This window comes from Ranitomeya variabilis, chromosome 3 (genome assembly GCF_051348905.1).
Source record: "Ranitomeya variabilis isolate aRanVar5 chromosome 3, aRanVar5.hap1, whole genome shotgun sequence".
Classification (NCBI taxonomy): Eukaryota; Metazoa; Chordata; class Amphibia; order Anura; family Dendrobatidae; genus Ranitomeya; species Ranitomeya variabilis.
The window spans coordinates 315,433,217-315,451,833 of record NC_135234.1 but is presented as its reverse complement, the minus strand read 5'-3'; the positions used below and the strand labels follow the sequence as shown (position 1 = coordinate 315,451,833).

At 43.2% G+C, this 18,617-nt stretch overlaps 1 protein-coding gene across 4 annotated transcripts in view; it reads right to left on the bottom strand.

Annotated features, from left to right (window-relative positions):
- Positions 1 to 5,859: 5,859 nt before the first annotated feature.
- AHDC1 (AT-hook DNA binding motif containing 1) overlaps positions 5,860 to 18,617 on the bottom strand; it is a 137,455-nt gene continuing 124,697 nt past the window's right edge. For 3 of the 4 annotated variants that reach the window (XR_013223844.1, XR_013223846.1, XR_013223845.1), the window contains one exon: positions 5,861 to 6,426. The gene's annotated coding sequence lies outside the window, so the exon portion shown is untranslated. Of the gene's footprint in view, positions 6,427 to 18,617 lie in introns of all 4 variants that reach the window. The other variant, XM_077295667.1, reaches the window with a different exon arrangement.

Sequence of the window (18,617 nt, the reverse complement as noted above, 5' to 3'; positions counted from 1 at the left end):
TATATATATATATATATATATATATATATATATATATATATATATATACACATATATACATTATTTATTAGTATAGCGCCATTTATTCCATAGCGCTTTACATGTGAGGTGGGGTATACATAATAAAAGACAAGTTCAATAATCTTAATCAATACAAGTCACAACTGGTACATAAGGAGAGAGGACTCTGCCCGTGAGGGCTCACAATCTACAAGGGATGGGTGAGAATACAGAAGGCGAGGGTAGAGCTGGTAGTGCAGCGGTTTGGTCTATCGGTGGTTATTGCAGGTTGTAGGCTTGTCAGAAGAGGTGGGTCTTCAGGTTCTTTTTGAATGTTTCCACGGTAGGCGGGTCTGATGTGTTGGGGTACGGTTCCAAAGTATCCAAAGTATGGGGGATGCGTGGGCGACTGTGGGAAAAGGAGATAAGAGGGGAGTATAGAAGAACATCTTGTGAGGATCGGAGGTTGCGTGCAGGTAAGTAATGGGAGACGAGGTCACAGATGTATGAAGGAGACAGGTTGTGGATGGCTTTGTATATCATGGATAGGGTTTTGAACTGGAGTCGTTGGGTAATGGGGAACCAGTACAGGGATTGACAGAGGGCAGAGGCTGGGAAATAGTGGGGGAACAGGTGGATTAGTCGGGCAGCAGAGTTTAGAATAGATTGGAGGGAAGCGAGAGTGTTAGAGGGGAGGCCACAGAGCAGGAGGTTGCAGTAGTCAAGGCAGGAGATGATGAGGGCATGGACTAGTGTTTTTGCAGATTCTTGGTTGAGGAATGTACATATATACACATACAAATATATATGTATAGGTGCAGTGGTCAGGTGATGGCCACTAGCCATGACATACAAATAATGTTGCCTTCATGGAACAACCCGTCTAAATATGGTCTTCATATATGTGGATGGCTCATTTTACTTGTGGAGATTTCTACGATAGACCTACTAAATGGAATCATATCCATACTGTCACAATTCTTTTGTGTTGCTTCCTTAATACTTGATCACTCATGCTTGAGAATGATCAGAGGTGGAATCTTAAGTTTTAGAGGATCAAGTTTTTTTTTTACAAAATGCTTTGTAACTGGATTTTGTCAGGCCGAGAAAGAATAAATGTGTGTGTTTTGTAGATGAACTAGCAAAACGACCCCCAAGACAATGAGCCAGTGTCCAAGAGGCTCATAAATTGTGCTGGATGAAAACGGTGACAGCAGCTGTGACCTCCATTAAGAGCTTTGCTGCAGCACCCTTATGCCGGTCTGTTCCAGCTGCTTACTTCTCCATGGCTTTACTACTGCTACATCACAGGAAAATAGATTTGAATTGTGGAACACTAATAAATGAAGAACTATGAAGGCTGGAATAAAAGCTGCAGAGGAAAACTTTTCAATAAACTGGGTGGGATCCAAAAAGTATTGTTTCTCCTTGCAGAGAGTGACATGTTAAGCATGTCGAGATGAGGAGACTTAAAGCCGCAATGCTTTAAGAAGAGGAAAAAAGAGCTCTAGTGCCACCTATTGGAAGTAACAATCCTAACAGTCAATGTCGACCCTTTAACGAGCCTTGTCACATGACTTAGGATAAACACCAAACCAGAATCTCAGTTTGCAGACCCCGTGTTTCGGGGTCCTGCCCCTCGTCAGTGCGAAGTAGAGAACTGGTTTGGCTGAGTGTGAGGCTCCTGACCAGGATCCAAGAAGTATCGTTTCTCCTTGCGGAGAGTGACATGTTAAGCATGTCGAGGAGACTTAAAGCCGCAATGCGCCTCTCACTGAGCCAAACCCGATCTCCACTTTGCACTGATGAGGGGCAGTACCCCAAAACACATGTCTGCAAATTGAGATTCTGGTTTGGTTTTTAACCTAAGTCATGTGACAAGGCTCATTAAAGGGTTGACATTAACTGTTAGGATTGCTACTTCCAATAGGTGGCACTAGAGTTCTAGTCCTCTTCCTCTCTGAAGAGACAATTTGCATTAAACTGGGTAAAAGATCTGAAACCTTTATGTAGAAATGAATGGACCAGTACAGATGCCAATCACTTGGCGTTTCTTCCCTCCTTTCTGTATTTTGCATACACAGTGGAAGCCACCCTTTTGCTTGCATGTTTCCCTGGCAGAAAGCTGTATAATCTGCATGAATGACTCCATCATAATAGATTTACATTTAACAGACATTAAATAGGACAACTTAAAACAAAAAAAACTAAAAAATCTGGAGATAAAAATGCAGCCTGAAAATCACCACCAGCATCCGATGCTCTACCTAGTCTGATCAGAGAGGTAGCAAAAAGATATTGGCTGTTGCCCCCAATATAGCTACAGCCCCTCAGATCTTGTGTAAGAACGCTTAGTCCAACACATAAAAAGCCATGCTGAGGCTTCATCTTTTATTACCCTCCATGTCTGTCGTGACCACATATTTCACAGCTGGATCTTGTGACCGTCTGATGTCGAAACAAGATTGCAATAGAGAGATACCACTATAAAATATTACTAATAAATGAAAATATATATTGATACACAAACACAGGTAATTGATGCTACCCTGGAAAGACTGGGCAGCACTTGTTTTACTTAAGTCTCCCTTTGATCCTTCTCTCCTTACACACAACTTCTCATGCACATAACATATTTCTATCACACACCGCGATCTTAGAAATATTTCTCATTTTCACACAAACACATCCATTATATCTCACAAACAACCTTCTCCCTTTCTTGCATGCACACCTCTCTCACACAGCTGTGTCAGTGCACATTGTACAGGGTCAGACATCTGGGCTGTTGCTGGGCAACGCAGCCCCCCCACTCGCCACTTACCTGGCAGTGAGACACCCCCCTGCAGGCAAATCTGGAGGAGCAGCAGTGACCTCCACCCCCCCACTAATCTACAGCAAGGCCAGAACAGAGGATTAACTAGCACCCTGCCAGAGAGAACCCTGCAGAGCTTTGAAAAAAAGTAACCCTTCCCCAGCCAGGGAGAGACATACAAAGCGCAGCAATGTAGAAACCCTACAGAGCGTATCACTGCAACCTCTACCAAGCCGAAGAAAAGTGCCAAAGCCAAGAACAGCTCCTTCTAGAAGCAATCAGGACATTGCCCAAGCAAAATGCATTAGTGGCAGCTACATTAGTTTATGAGAATATATCATATACTTCTCAGTCCATGTGTGTGTGTACATATGTGCTGTACGTGGAGGTTTTGTATTACCGCAGTATGTGGAAGGCTCTCAGCAAGCAATGAGGTGTAGCTGGGATAATTAGTATTGGAGGGCGATATAGTGTTACAGGCCTGGGGGGATTGTGGGAGGACAGTCTGTTCTGAGCAAGAAGGGTCATAGAGCAGCAGGAGATTGTCACACTGCTGGCACAGCTCGGAGTGAGGAACTGAGGATGGGGACATCAAGAGCCTGGCGTGAACTGATGAGGGAGTAGGGGGGACACAAGGTACAGCAACTGCGGAGGAGAGGGCTAATGAATACACAAAAATCCAAAAATAACAAAAATAAGAAAAAGGTACACGATCGGATCGGGGATGTATTACTGGAATTGATGGAAATGTGTCTATGCCAGCAAATGATAGATGCATTGGCAAGGTCAGGAGGAGAAGGAGATGATGGCAGGGAACAGCGGAGAGGAGAAAGATCACCAAAGGGCTAATAGTTAATGTGCATGCAGATTACAGGCAGGAAGTATTTGACAAAGCAAGTGTCCAGGCAGAAGGGTGCGTGATCAAGGAGGGCGATGAGGATATAAGGTGAAATAAAGATGATAAACGATAACATGAGGGCAGGCGGAATGTGTGAGGGAAAGATAACAAATGCAATGATGCCAGATTAAAGAAAAATTTGTTCTACATGATAATATTTTCACTTTTGAACATTTCTCTTACCGCCAGATAAAGGGCTGCGCTATGTGGACGAGATTCGCCCCAGCTTCCCAAATCTGTTTATGGGAGCTTTTGAGTCCGTCCTCATCACGCAGTCCCGTCTGGCTGTTGGGAAGCTTGTTTTTTACCGTCATTTCATAGACTATCTCTTTTTTTAATTTGGACAGGTACTGAATTGGAAGCCCTTGAACTTGTTCACAGTCTCAACTCTAATTCTTGGGGTCTTACCTTTACAGCTAATTTCTCGCGCTCCTCAATTCAATTTTTAGATCTAATGGTGCATGTTGACATTGAGGGCTGTTTCTCCACCACTATACATTTCACAAAGGTGGATGTGACTAGTTACTTGAATTTTAATAGTGGACACCTTCCCAAATGGATCTGTAACATCCCTTATGGGCAGTGTTGGCGCACAAGAAAAAAATTGCACAAGGGACAAGGATTTTTTTTTGAAGAGGCCAAGGTCTTAGAGCAACGTTTTTTACAAAAAGGCTACCCTAAAAAAACTGGTTCAAGATGCCCTTTCTAAAACAGGAATATTGTCCCAATATGAATGTGTACAGGAAACGAAAAGTAAAACTAATAGGGGTGCTAAATCCGTGACCTTTGAATCTGCCAAGTGGAGCTTGGTTACAACTTTTAATCAATCTCATGCTACTATCCAAAGACTTTTGAAAAAAATATTGGTTCATATTGGAAGGTGACCCTATATTCTCAGGTCACATCCCTACCTACCCCAGAATAATTTATAGGCAGAATCGCTCACTCTGCAACCTAGTTGCACCCAGCAATAGGCCCCAGCGCCATGTCTGCGACCCAGTTAACAAAAAATCCTGGCTGTTTTGCTTGCAGATCTGCAAAATGTCTGTGTTGTAATTCTATCAGAAATGGTGTTAAAGAATTCACATCTAATACTACTATTAATTACAAAATCAACTATCATGTTAACTGTCAATCCTCATTTGTAGTATATCTAATAGAATGCGGATGTGGGCTCCAATACGTTGGACACACTATACAGACCATGCATGCAAGACTGAATATTAGGAATGGTTTTAAGGTTACACAACGTATCAAAGCATTTTTTAACCAAGCACCAACAAATTTTTTGAGTCTCAAACTATTATAGATTTTATACCAGAATGTATCTGATCGGTATGGGAGCCTCATTAATGGGGAAAGTTTTTGGATGTTTTATGTCGGGGACTCTGGCGCCTGAGGGGTTAAATCTTACCATTGAAAGGGTTAACAGGTGATCTCTGTTTTATGTAGTTTTTTATTGTGGTATTTTATCATGTTATTTTAGTTCCTGTTTCTTATCTTGTCTTATGTTTTATATTTTAATCAGGTCTAGGGGCTTTATTTAATCCTTTTTTATATATACAGTTTTGTTCCTATTGTGTTTTTATCATGTGACCTTATTTTATCATGTGACTTGTTCTTATGTGACCTGCTGATTCCGAATTTCATTGGTTGCTATTTGTTTAAATACCCCTTCCTGTTCTCCCTTAAACTTCCACCTGATGAAGACAGTTTAACTGTTGAAACGCGTCGTGGTTAAACACTAAAATTCTTGTCTTGGTCTCATTTCCAGCGCTCCTAGGACTGTTATTATTTTCTACTGCATTTTGTATCCTCCTAGAAGGTTAACGGCTGGAGCTGCGGTGGACCTTTTGCCTTCATTTTTAAATCGCGGCCCTCACAGTGCTTCCCAGTGACCGCTTTCTTTTCCCTTGGATTTCAAAGATAAAAGAAAAAGACATGAGGAAAGGGGAGAGATATTAGGAGAGGGAGAAAGCTGGTTAAGACTTTGTAGGAAGTAATACTGAAACAAGTGCTAATGAAAGCGGGAAGCACAAAGGAGCTACTGGGAACCGAGGCCTGATCGCAGTCACATTGGATCAACACACTCCTCACATATCGGTATACAGACTCCAGGACACGCATCCACACACATTCAGATGAAAAACACAAGGATGGTTTTGGACAATACACAATTTATGAGAAATCCTTATTTACAATAAATAGTTTTAACCGCCGAGGGTGGTGTTAGGGCTTTTAACATACGCAATTTCAGTGCAGCCGGCAGATGGGGGACACAGGGTGGTGGTGTAGGATTGGAGGTATGTGAGGGAAAGAGACTGGACTGTGCAACCATCTCCATGACAGAGGTGCCAGTGCACTGCAGGCAACTCCTATCAGAAGGGAATAAGATCAGACTTACACCCTTGCTACATTCCCTACCTCCCCCTCACATACGCCCCATTACTCAGTTTTTTTAATTTTATTTTTTACATTTTGAAACACTTAAAAAAATTTCTTATGTACAATTTTTGCTGGTTTTGTGAAGAAAGTAAAACAAGAAAAAAAATTAACAAAAAAGCACAAATTTCTTCTTAGAGGAGTACTGGAGGGAGGAGGTTCCAGAGCTCAGGGAGGAGAGAAGGAGGGCACTCATGATGTAGGTGGTACAGGCTCAGAAGAGGATCACACGGCGTTTTCTTCTGGCTTCAGTAGAGGGGAATGGTCTCAGCTGTGGATTTAAAAAGATAAAAAACCGTCAATAACAATCCACGGTAGCAGGACAAAAGTCAGGACACGATTACAGAAAGCACACAGACATGACTCATTGTGCAGGGTGTGTGCATGGTATACAGCAGCATGAAGCATTAGCACAAATATGACCACGGGAATCAAAGGAGCAAAACACAAAAAGGCTGATCCCAGTTAGCTACCAGTCATGCTCACGTGATAATGACCAGCAAAACCCGAGCATATAACCTGTACAGCATGAAGTACTAGCTGAGCAATTAGGGCGAATCCACTGACTACATGAGCCCAGGAAATTAGAGTAGGATGGTTAGATTTGCCAAAAAAAACAACAGTAATAATAAGGTGGTAGGAAGGACATAAATCAAAGCAAGTAGGTGTGAACAGTGCACCACAGATCTAAATAAGCAATTACTGATGATTTGGCACAGATACAAGAGCTGCCTAATATACCCAATGAGAATAACTGCAATTTACACATCTTTGTTATGGAATAACTAAATACTTTAAACTCTGTCACAATGTTATTTCACGTTCTAAAAGGTTTCATTATAAATGAACGTCATAATTTAGAATTGTGTAAGATCTGTAGGTACCCAGCAGGTGTCACTATTCAAACTAATGTGCATGCAAAGTACAGTACTTGACAAAGCAGCAAGATCAGCACAGACAGCAGCAGAAACAGTGACATCTGCAGGCTACACAATATATGTATACTAATTTCATACCAAAACCAAACATTTATTTGTTAACAGTAGTACAAGCCCCACGTGCACTGCATTAAATCAGAAGACTGTGGCCAATATCAAGACCATGGTTCACTTTCTTGAATAGAAAGTAAAAAAAAAAAAAGACCAACTGTTGGCTATATTCAGCAAGGATACGGTAAAAAAACGATTTTATCATACTTACGAGTGTAGGGTTTACATTTCTCCAAAAGTTGAACTCCAATACAATACTCACTACACATGATATTAAGAAGTTAAACCTTTGGACAATTTCCACTAGTTCATATTATACACAGCTATGTTGGAGTCTTGCGATTGGTCAGACACAATTTTACTGCTCAAAGCTGGAGCTGCAATTCAACTGTCTGCGACAAGATCCCTCCATGCCACTGCTACATTGTGACCTACAAGGTACCACAACTGTAACAAGCAAATCGGAAAAAATCCAGCTATTTCTGACATTTTGCTACCTGCATGTCGCAGCTGCGGTGCACTGCAGGTCACAATGCACCACATTCACCTCCAATAGACTGCAATATAGCAGCCGTATGAATGTTTGATTGGATGACCAGTGTCACGTCTAAAGTCACTATTCAGCCCAGCACTAAGGGAAGGACAGAGATATTGAGATTACAAAATGTCCTAAAACAATCTTTAGCAGCAAAACTAAGTGGCAGTTAGATCTATAGAGACACCCTTTTAATTGCTCTCTGGGAAATATTCCCAGCCCTTAACCAAACTTCGCAAAAACAGTGTGGAAGATAAATATTTGATACACTGCCGATTTTGCAAGTTTTCCCACCTACAAAGAATTGAGAGGTCTGTAATTTTTATCGTAGATAGACTTTAATTGTGAAAGACAATCTAATAAAACTAGAAAATCACATTGTATAATTTTTAAATAATTAAATTGCATTTTACTACATGAAATAAGTATTTGATCACCTACCAATCAGAAAGAATTCTGGCTCTCACAGACCTCTTTGTTTTTCTTTAAGAAGCCCTCCTACTCTGCACTCATTACCTGTATTAATTGCATCTGTTTGAACTTGTTACCTGTATAAAAGACACCTGTCCACACACTCAACTACACTTCAACCTCTCCAGCATGGCCAAGACCAAAGAGCTGTGTAAGGACACCAGGGACAAATTTGTAGCCCTGTACAAGGCTGGGATAGGCTACAGAACAAAAGGCAAGCAGCTTGGTGAGAAGGCAGCAACTGTTGGAACAATTATTAGAAAATGGAAGAAACACAAGAAGACTGTCAATCTTCCTCGATCTGTTGCTCCATGCGAGATCTCGCCTTGTGGGGTAAGGCTATGTGTGCACGTTGAGTATTTGCTTGCAGAAATTTCTGCAAGGGTTCTGTATCTCTTGGTAGCAAAAACGCTGCGGAAAAATCCACTGCGTTTGATGTCAGAGAGGCCCGGCGCCTGTGCACTGCAGTACTTTGCTCTGCCCTCAACAGGGCAAAGTACACCTGTGCTGGAGCCGCAGAGTGAAGACAAGAAGAGGACGTCATCATAAGAAGATGGGAGGCGCCGGACCGGACCGCAACGCCCATCGGACCAGAACAGAACCGGGACCGCCCCTGGGTAAGTATAATCTAACCTCTTTTTCTCATCTTTCAGGATACATCGGGGGCTTATCTACAGCATTACAGAATGCTGTAGATAAGCCCCTGATGCCGGTGGGCTTAGCTCACCTTTGATTTTGGGGGTGACCAGTTCCCTTTAAAAACCTGCAGGTCACGCAAGGTCGCGCAGCTCATGCCAGCACATGTGAAGGCCTGTTAGTTCACCAATGACCATCTGGATGATCCAGAGGTGGCATGGGAGAAGGTCATGTGGTCAGATGACAACAAAATAGAACTTTTTGGTATCAACTCCACTCACTGTATTTGGAGGAAGAAGGATGAGTACAACCCCAAAAATACCGGCCCAACTGTTAAGCATGGTGGGGGAACACATCATACTTTGGGGGTGATTTTCTGCAGAGGGGACAGGATAACTGCAGCGTATTAAAGTGAGGAAGGACAAGGTCTTGTATCGCAAAATTTTAATGATTTAAAATTTAAAATGTAAATCATCCAGCTGCAGCAAGAAAATTTGGTCAAGAACTACATGAAACGTTTTTGTATCGTATCAAATACTTATTTCATGCAAATTATGTAAAAATCATTCATTGTGATTTTCTTTTAAGAGTCTGTCTCACAGTTGAAGTTTACCTACAATAAAAACTACAGGCCTACACAAGTAACATAATTATTTTCCAGTGTTTGTATATGTACCGTATATATACTCGAGTATAAGCCGACCCGCATATAAGCCGAGACCCCCAATTTTGCCACAAAAAACTGGGATAACTTAAATGACTCGAGTATAAGCCTAGGGTGGAAAATGCAGCAGCTACCAGTAAATGTCAAAAATAAAAATAGATACCAATAAAAGTAAAATTAATTGAGACATCAGTAGGATAAGTTTTTAAATATCCATATTGAATCAGGAGTCCCATATAATGCTCCATACTGTTCATGATGGGCCCCATAAGATGCTCCATATTAAAATATGCCTCATATAATGCTACACAAATGTTGATTATGACCCCCATAAGATACTCCATACAGACATTTGCCCCATATAATCTCCACAAATGCTGATTGCGGCCCCATAAGATGCTCCATAGACACATTTGCCCTGTATAATGCTCCACAAATGTTGATTATGGCCTCGTAAGATGCTCCATAGAAACATTTGCCAAATATGCTGTGATTTAAAAAAAAAATAAATAAATAAAAAAAAAAAATTATATATATATATATATATATATATATATATATATATATATATATATATATATATATATATATATATGTATGTATGTATGTATGTATGTATGTATGTATGTATATATATATATATATATATATATATATATATATATATATATATATATATATATATATATATATATATATAACACTCGCCTCTCGTCGCGCAGGCCCCAGGCACTTGCTATAGTCACCTTTCCACCGCTCCGTCTTCCGCGTCCTCTGCACCGACTGTTCAGGCAGAGGGCGCGCACTAACCACGTCATCGCGCCCTCTGACTGGACGTCACAGCAGAGGATGCGGAAGACAGACCGGCGCACGGCGGTGGAGCGGGGAAAGGTGAATATCGCGCAATGCATCAGTTATACTCACCTGCTCCTGGAACGGTCCCTGCACATCCCTGGTTCTCCGGGCGCTGACAGCTTCTTCCAGCGTTGAGTGGTCACTGATACCGCTCATAACAGTAATGAATATGCGGCTCCACCCCTATGGGAGTGGAGTCGCGTCCATATTCATTACTGTAATGAGCGGTTAATGAGCGGTACCACGTGACCGCTCAATACAGGAAGAAGCTGCTGGCACCCGGAGAACCAGAGACGCGCAGGGACCTCGCCAGGAGCAGGTGAGTATGATTAGACAGCTGCCGCTCCCCCTCCCGACCCCTGGGAATGACTCCAGTATAAGCCTGAAAAAAAAAAAGTATATATATATATATACACACACGCATACATACATACATATACATATATACACTGCTCAAAAAAATAAAGGGACCACGTAAACAACAGAATATAACTCCAAGTAAATCAAGTGTTGGTTGTGCTTTCACACTCGTGGTGGCATGAGATGGACTCTACAACCCACGCAAGTGGCTCAGGTAGTGCAGCTCATCCAGGATGGCACATCATTGCGAGCTGTGGCAAGAAGGTTTGCTGTGTGTCAGCGTAGTGTCCAGAGGATGGAGGTGCAACCAGGTGACAGGCCAGTACACCAGGAGATGTGGAGGGGGCCGTAGGAGGGCAACAATCCAGCAGCAGGACCGCTACTTCAGCCTTTGTGCAAGGAGGAACATGAGGAGCACTGCCAGAGCCCTGCAAAATGACCTCCAGCATGCCACAAATGTGCATGTGTCTGCACAAAAACGGTTAGAAACCGACTCCATCAGGATGGTCTGAGTGCCCAACGTCCACAGATGGGGGTTGTGCTCACAGCCCAACACCGTGCAGGACGCTTGGCATTTGCCACAGAACACCAGGATTGGCAAATTCGCCACTGGCGCCCTGTGCTCTTCACAGATGAAAGCAGGTTCACACCGAGCACATGTGACAGACGTGACAGTCTGGAGACGCCGTGGAGAGCGATCTGCTGCCTGCAACATCCTTCAACATGACCGGTTTGGCAGTGGGTCAGTAATGGTGTGGGGTGGCATTTCTTTGGAGGGCCGCACAGCCATCCGTGTGTTAACCTAAGGTATCCTGACTGCCATTAGGTACCGGGATGAGATGCTCAGACCCATTGTGATACCATATGCAGGTGCAGTGGGCCCTGGGTTCCTTCTGATGCATGACAATGGTAGACCTCATGTGGCTGAAGTGTGACAGCAGTTCCTGTATGATCAAGGCATTGATGCTATGGACTGGCCTGCCCATTCCCCAAACCGGAATCTAATCGAACACATCTGGGAGACCACATCTCATACCATCCACCAATGTCACGTTGCACCATAGACTGGCCAAGGGTTCATTGATGTTTTAAACCAGGTCTTGAAGGAGATCCCTCAGGAGACATCAGTCGTCTCTTCAGGAGCATGCCCAGGTGTAGGGAGGTCATACAGGCACGTGGAGGTCACATTATGTGTGGTGATGGGGTGGGTGGGATTATGTGTGGTGATGGGGTGGGTGGGCGGGATTATGTGTGGTGATGGGGTGGGTGGGCGGGATTATGTGTGGTGATGGGGTGGGTGGGCGGGATTATGTGTGGTGATGGGGTGGGTGGGCGGGATTATGTGTGGTGATGGGGTGGGTGGGCGGGATTATGTGTGGTGATGGGGTGGGCGGGATTATGTGTGGTGATGGGGTGGGTGGGCGGGATTGTGTGTGGTGATGGGGTGGGTGGGCGGGATTGTGTGTGGTGATGGGGTGGGTGGGCGGGATTGTGTGTGGTGATGGGGTGGGTGGGCGGGATTGTGTGTGGTGATGGGGTGGGTGGGCGGGATTGTGTGTGGTGATGGGGTGGGTGGGCGGGATTGTGTGTGGTGATGGGGTGGGTGGGCGGGATTGTGTGTGGTGATGGGGTGGGTGGGCGGGATTGTGTGTGGTGATGGGGTGGGTGGGCGGGATTATGTGTGGTGATGGGGTGGGTGGGCGGGATTATGTGTGGTGATGGGGTGGGTGGGCGGGATTATGTGTGGTGATGGGGTGGGTAGGCGGGATTATGTGTGGTGATGGGGTGGGTAGGCGGGATTATGTGTGGTGATGGGGTGGGTGGGATTATGTGTGGTGGGCGGGATTATGTGTGGTGATGTGGTGGGTGGGCGGGATTATGTGTAGTAATGTGGTGGGGGGTGGGATTTGTGGGGGGGCGGGATTGTGTGTGGTAATGTGGTGGGTGGCAGGATTATGTGGTGATGTGGTGGGGCGGAGCTACTGTGCAGGGGGCGGGATTGGCGAGTAATCACGATGCTATATATGTATATATATACACACACACACACACGTACGTGTGTGTGTGTGTGTGTATGTGTGTATATATATATATATATATATATATATATATATATATATACATACACACACACACACTTGAGAAAGGATAGTATATCCGAAACGTCGCCACGCCATTCAAATTCACTTTTTCTTTAGTTATTTTTTGTGCTGTTTTCCATCTTTTTGATTCTATGTTTGGGGACCACTGGTTCAGTGGCCAGGAAAGCGCTGCACACTTGGAGGTAACACTGGATGCTGTGCCAATTTTTCTCTCTCTCTATATATATATATAAATATATACACACACACACACACACACACACACACACACACACACACACACACACACACACACACACATATATATATATACCATGCTGAGGAGAACACATCAGGCTTCAATCCCACTTTTGTGAACTGTTGAAGTGAGACCTGAATTTCTTGCAGGAACACATGATTCAATCCCATCGGAGGGAAACTTGTTATGAATGTAGCTTAAGGACTACTGCCAGTATCGGGCAGGTATCATGATTACTAGACCCAAAAGGCTGTAAGCCTGCTGTGTAGCAAAGGGATACTGAATATGCATTACACACTGCGCAGATGTAAGGAATTGGAATTCCAATCATTCACGATTCTGAAGAAGCAGTACACAAAGCAAACATCACTGTGGCCCGATTCTTTGTGTATTAAAGTGTATGAGTATTTGTACAAAAAATGGCGACCATTACACTTTGAGTCCATCCACACACCCCATATCAAACTGTATAAAATCTCAATTAGTTTTGCCAAGAGGACTTAGGCTACGTTCACATTAGCGTCATGCGACGCTGCGTCGTCGACGCACGACAACGCATGCGTCATGCGCCCCTATCTTTATCATTGGGGACGCATGCGTTGCGTTGGCGTGCGTTTTCGGTAAAACGCACGACGCATGCGTCGTTTCACCGCACCTGGGTGGCGTCGGAGACGCTATATGTTGCATTTTTCTAGCGTCAAAAAAACGCATGCGTCGCACTTGCGTCGCTCGTGCGTCGTCATTGCGTTACAATTTCCCATTGAAACCTATTGACAACGCACTTGCGTCGCGTGTGTGCGTGTGCGTGCGTTGTGCGACGCATGCGTCGTTACATAAAATTAAACAAAAAAGTGTCTAGACAGTGTCTAGACAGTGCAAACAGTGATAAAAACATCCCCCATATCTAAAGAAAATGTTGGATTGTTTGTCACTTCTGCTGCAGCATCTAGAGGCAAGACAAACAAAACAAACAATTAACATTAATACCCACCCTCATCTACCCATTGGTGGCATTATCTATTGTCTAGACACTAGACCCACCCTCTTCTATTCATTGGTGGTGTTTGTCTAGACAAATTGTGTGGAAAGATACATCATTGTTTGACAACGCATGCGTCGTAAAACGCTGCGTTTTTTTGAAAAACGCAACAAAAACGCACAAAAAACGCTGCGTTTTACGACGCATCCGTTCGACGCATGCGTCAAACATGGTGCGTTTTTGCGTGTGTTTCCGATCCGTCGTGCGTTGCGTCGACGACGCAGCGTCGCATGACGCTAATGTGAACGTAGCCTTAATCCTCAGTCTGTCCAGTACCAATTAATTTAAATGACAGTACTAGAGAGTATCGAAAAGATTTTCCTGTCCCTCTTTTGGAATACATCGTACATGAGCCCTGTGAGCTTCCTCCCATCTACCAACATCCCAAGGTCCTCTTCTGACTGGTATTGCCAATGTGACATCATGTACTTATCGTGCAGCACCTTCTAATCATAAGAAACGACAGGGATGCTTGGATGCCAGTAGGAGGAGGTTCGTAGTGCTCTGGTTACTGTTAATCTCTTTAACGATCATGAGGCAGGGCCTAAATTGCACATTACCACGGAAGTTAGGCTACTTTCACACTTCCGTCTTTTTAGATCCGTCACAATGCGTAGTTTTGGGAAAAAACGCATCCTGCAAATGTGCTCGCAGGATGCGTTTTTTCCCCATAGACTTGTATTGCCGACGGATCGTGACGTATGGCCATACGTCGCGTTTTGGCGGACCGTCACGAAAAAACGTTCAAGGGAACATTTTTTCGTACGTCGCATCCTGCACTTTGGAGTGCGCATGCCCGGGCGGAGGGAGATCTCTAGCTCCTCCCCGGGACTTTAGAATGAGCAGCGGATTCGTTGAAAAACTGCATCCGCTGCCCACGTTCTGCTGAATTTTAACAACGTCCGTTGGTACGTCGCGCCGACGCTTTGAGACGGCCCCGTACCGACGGAAGTGTGAAAGAAGCCTTATATAAGGAAAAAGTGTTACAAGACAAAAGGGAACCTGTCCTGTTTAACATGCAATCTGATCGTCCAACACTAAAGCAGGAGGAGCCAAGATTGATATATAATTTTGTAGTAAAAGATCTAGCATAACTTTGAATTTTAGTCATTTAAACCCTTCTAATTCTAGTACTCGGTGTCCGGAGAACAGTCAGTGATTGACAGAATCTCTATATATGCTCATACTAGGAAGGCTGGCAACCATTATGGATAATTGCCTAACAGACTCCTAACCATAGAACAGAGAGGGTTTTAACCAATAAGTTACTATTGAGATTAGTATTCGGTTAGGAATCAAAACTGGCACAGCCATAAATCTGCTATAGTCAAACCAGTAAGCCATTCTCAAAGAACGATAGACCAATGCAGAGGTATAACCAAGAAGCAACCAAGAACACTCTGACAAAGGGGCGTCAAAGTTTATGTGTATGATAAGTGAGAGATACCAAGGCAGCAATAAAATTACAATTACCGTACATAGGGATACTAAAGGCTCTAATATCGCATGTGACAAAAACAATTTCTAAGCTGCAAATTAAACCAGAGCGCAGCATCATGGCAAAAAAAAAAAAATCTATGATGTATGGAAAATATTTCACTGTTAGAAACACATTTTTAAGAGAAAACATGAAAAACGTGATGCCAAAGGGCATGGAATGCTTGTCAATTTAGAGGTTATATTGATTGCAGCTAAATACATGACTGAGGCATTTTTAAAAATACTTTGAAAGGTCTTTTTACCTTCGATATTATACTATATGTATGCAATAAATGCCTGACAGATATGGGCCCCACCTTTGGGACTTGCCCTATCTCCAGAACAAAACTGCTTAGACGCAGCCTGTGAGCTGGCTGCTGCATCTATTCAGTTTTTGCCCATAACTTCCATAGAAGTGAACCCAGAAAGTCTAACACATGGTTGGCAGCCATTATGTGGAGACTGACCGTAACTTCTCCATGCAGAATGGGGTTCTAGAGAGAGGTGTGAAGAATCTAAAGGGTAAATAATAGTGATGGGCGAACGTGCTTTGCAGCACTGGATACTCGAGCATGGGTGGTGCTTGATTAAGTGTTGAGCAGTGCCGAGTATCGAATGTTGCTTGAATTGCTGTAAGGAGCTTATTTGACTTATTTGAGGAGAGACAGACTCGAGTTTGCCATTCAATTCCATTATGCTCGCTACTCCAGTCCGGGCACGTCTGAGCATCCATCCTGCTCAATTCAAGTACAGAGCACTCAAGAATTTCAGTCTGCGATAAATAATTGTAAATAAACATTTGGTAATTTTTTTGGTTTTTCATATTTCCATTCGGTGTATGTGCTCAGAAAAGCAATATGACAAGCTTCTAATGGAGTTTTGAGAAATTAGTGCGGGATCTCAGCACCCGGACCCCAATCACCTGCTTACAGTTGAGAGGACATCAAAATGTAACAAAAATGTAGACAAAGGTTTAGTTACTCTAAGGCTATGTGCACACGTAGGAAATGTGGTGCAGAATTTTCTGCACTAAATCTGCATCTGCAGATTTGATGCAGTTTCTGTGCAGTTTCTATGCAGTTTCTGCGCAGATTCTATGCAGTTTCTGTGCAGTTTCTATGCAGATTCTATGCAGATTCTACGCAGATTCTATGCAGTTTCTGTGCAGTTTCTGTGCAGTTTCTGTGCAGTACAATGTAAATCAATGGGAAAAAAAAAAGCTGTGCACATGGTGCAGAAAAATCTGCAGCAGAAACGCTGCAGAACTGCACAAAAGAAGCGACGTGCACTTCTTTGAAATCTGCAGCGTTTCTGCGCAGATTTTTCTGCACCATGTGCACAGCTTTTTTTTTTTCCCATTGATTTACATTGTACTGTAAATCACAGTGCAGTTCTGCAGCGTTTCTGCAGCAGAAAAATCTGCTGCAGTTCTGCACTAAATCTGCATCGCGTGCACATACCCTTAGGCTATGTTCACACGATCCTTTTTTTGATCCTTTTTTTTTTCAGGTCCTTTTTCCATGCAGGGTGCAGTCCAATGTTACTCTATGGAAAACAAAAACCGCTGTGCCCACTATCCTTTTTTTCTCAGGCAAATCCGCGAGGATTTGCCTGCAGAAAAAAAGAAGTACCATGTCACTTCTTTCTGCGGATTCAGCTCCTGTTTTCAACAGGCACCAATAGGAAAGTGCTGTTGAAAACCCGCAGAGGAATCTGCAGAAGAAACTGCAGGAAAATCAGCAGTGCAGTTTTGCACTGCGGGTTTTCCAAATCAGGACCTGAAAAAAAAAGGATCAAAAAAAGGATCAAAAAAAGGATCGTGTGAACATGGCCTTAAACAGTACATTGTCTGGAATACTTGGCTATCGACACACTGATGACTACTGTTCTTGGCAAATCAATGGAAGTAGAGGAGGTTCAATGATTTTTATGGGTTAAGCCTTAGCTTCAGTTCCATGTCAGTTTTTAGAAAAACAACAAAAAAAGTCCTACATTTAGAACTACTTCTTACCTTTAAAAATAAATGGAAACAAGACAGCCCCCATAGAAATCAAGAGTGTGTCTACTTTCCCTAGAAACAGGAATACACAGAACCCTAAAACTGGTTGTCAGTTCTAAACAGAACAAACTGAGTAGTGAAATGGACATGCAAACCGAGCCTCATGCTTTATGACTCCATATGCATGCACATAATATTATGAAATCCAACATAACCGTTCGTTCTTCTGACATCTGCAGTCATAGGACATTTGGGAAGACCCAACTACAGGTACCGCCATACCACGGTAGCCAATTTCACCGAAATGGTCAGGTTTAGTGGATTTATCTTATTTGTATGCCCAGCTTGAAACTACCGAAATTTTGTTTTAATTGGTGTAAAAGCTATTTACACAACCCTAAAATGTGTAAAACCAAATATGGAATGCCAGACTGTGAGCCTCGTTGGGGACAGTACTAACAATGTCTGTAAAGCGCTGCGGAATATGATAGCGCTATATAAGCAAAGCATAACATTGTGTTTTTCTTTTACTGTTAGCATTTCCACTGGATTATTCTGCAAATAGTCTCAGATTACCAGAGTGTTTTTATCCCTCACTGCAGCATTAGAGAAACTAATAAACATGAGAAATCGTGCAATTTTGTGTGTTATACCTTTTCTATACGGTAACAGATTAAACTGAATAAAAACAAAAATGTCTATAAAGATATATAAATGCATTAGGTTTGATGAAGACAGAGTGAGAATTTGTTCTACTGTCAACACCCTGATGGAAATAACATGCAATAGGCCTCAAGTCCTGTGACACTAAACCTACCCTGCAGGCGTCTGCCCCAAAGCATGATCGTTACTGATGCTATGCAGCATGCTGATAACTATCTATGTAAGGCCGGTTTCACACGTCAGTGGCTCCGGTACGTGAGGTGACAGTTTCCTCACGTACCGGAGACACTGACACACGTAGACCCATAAAAATCAATGCATCTGTGCAGATGTCATTGATTTTTTGCGGACCGTGTCTCCGTGTGCCAAACACGGAGACATGTCAGTGTTCGTGGGAGCGCACGTTTTACACGGACCCAATAGAGTCAATGG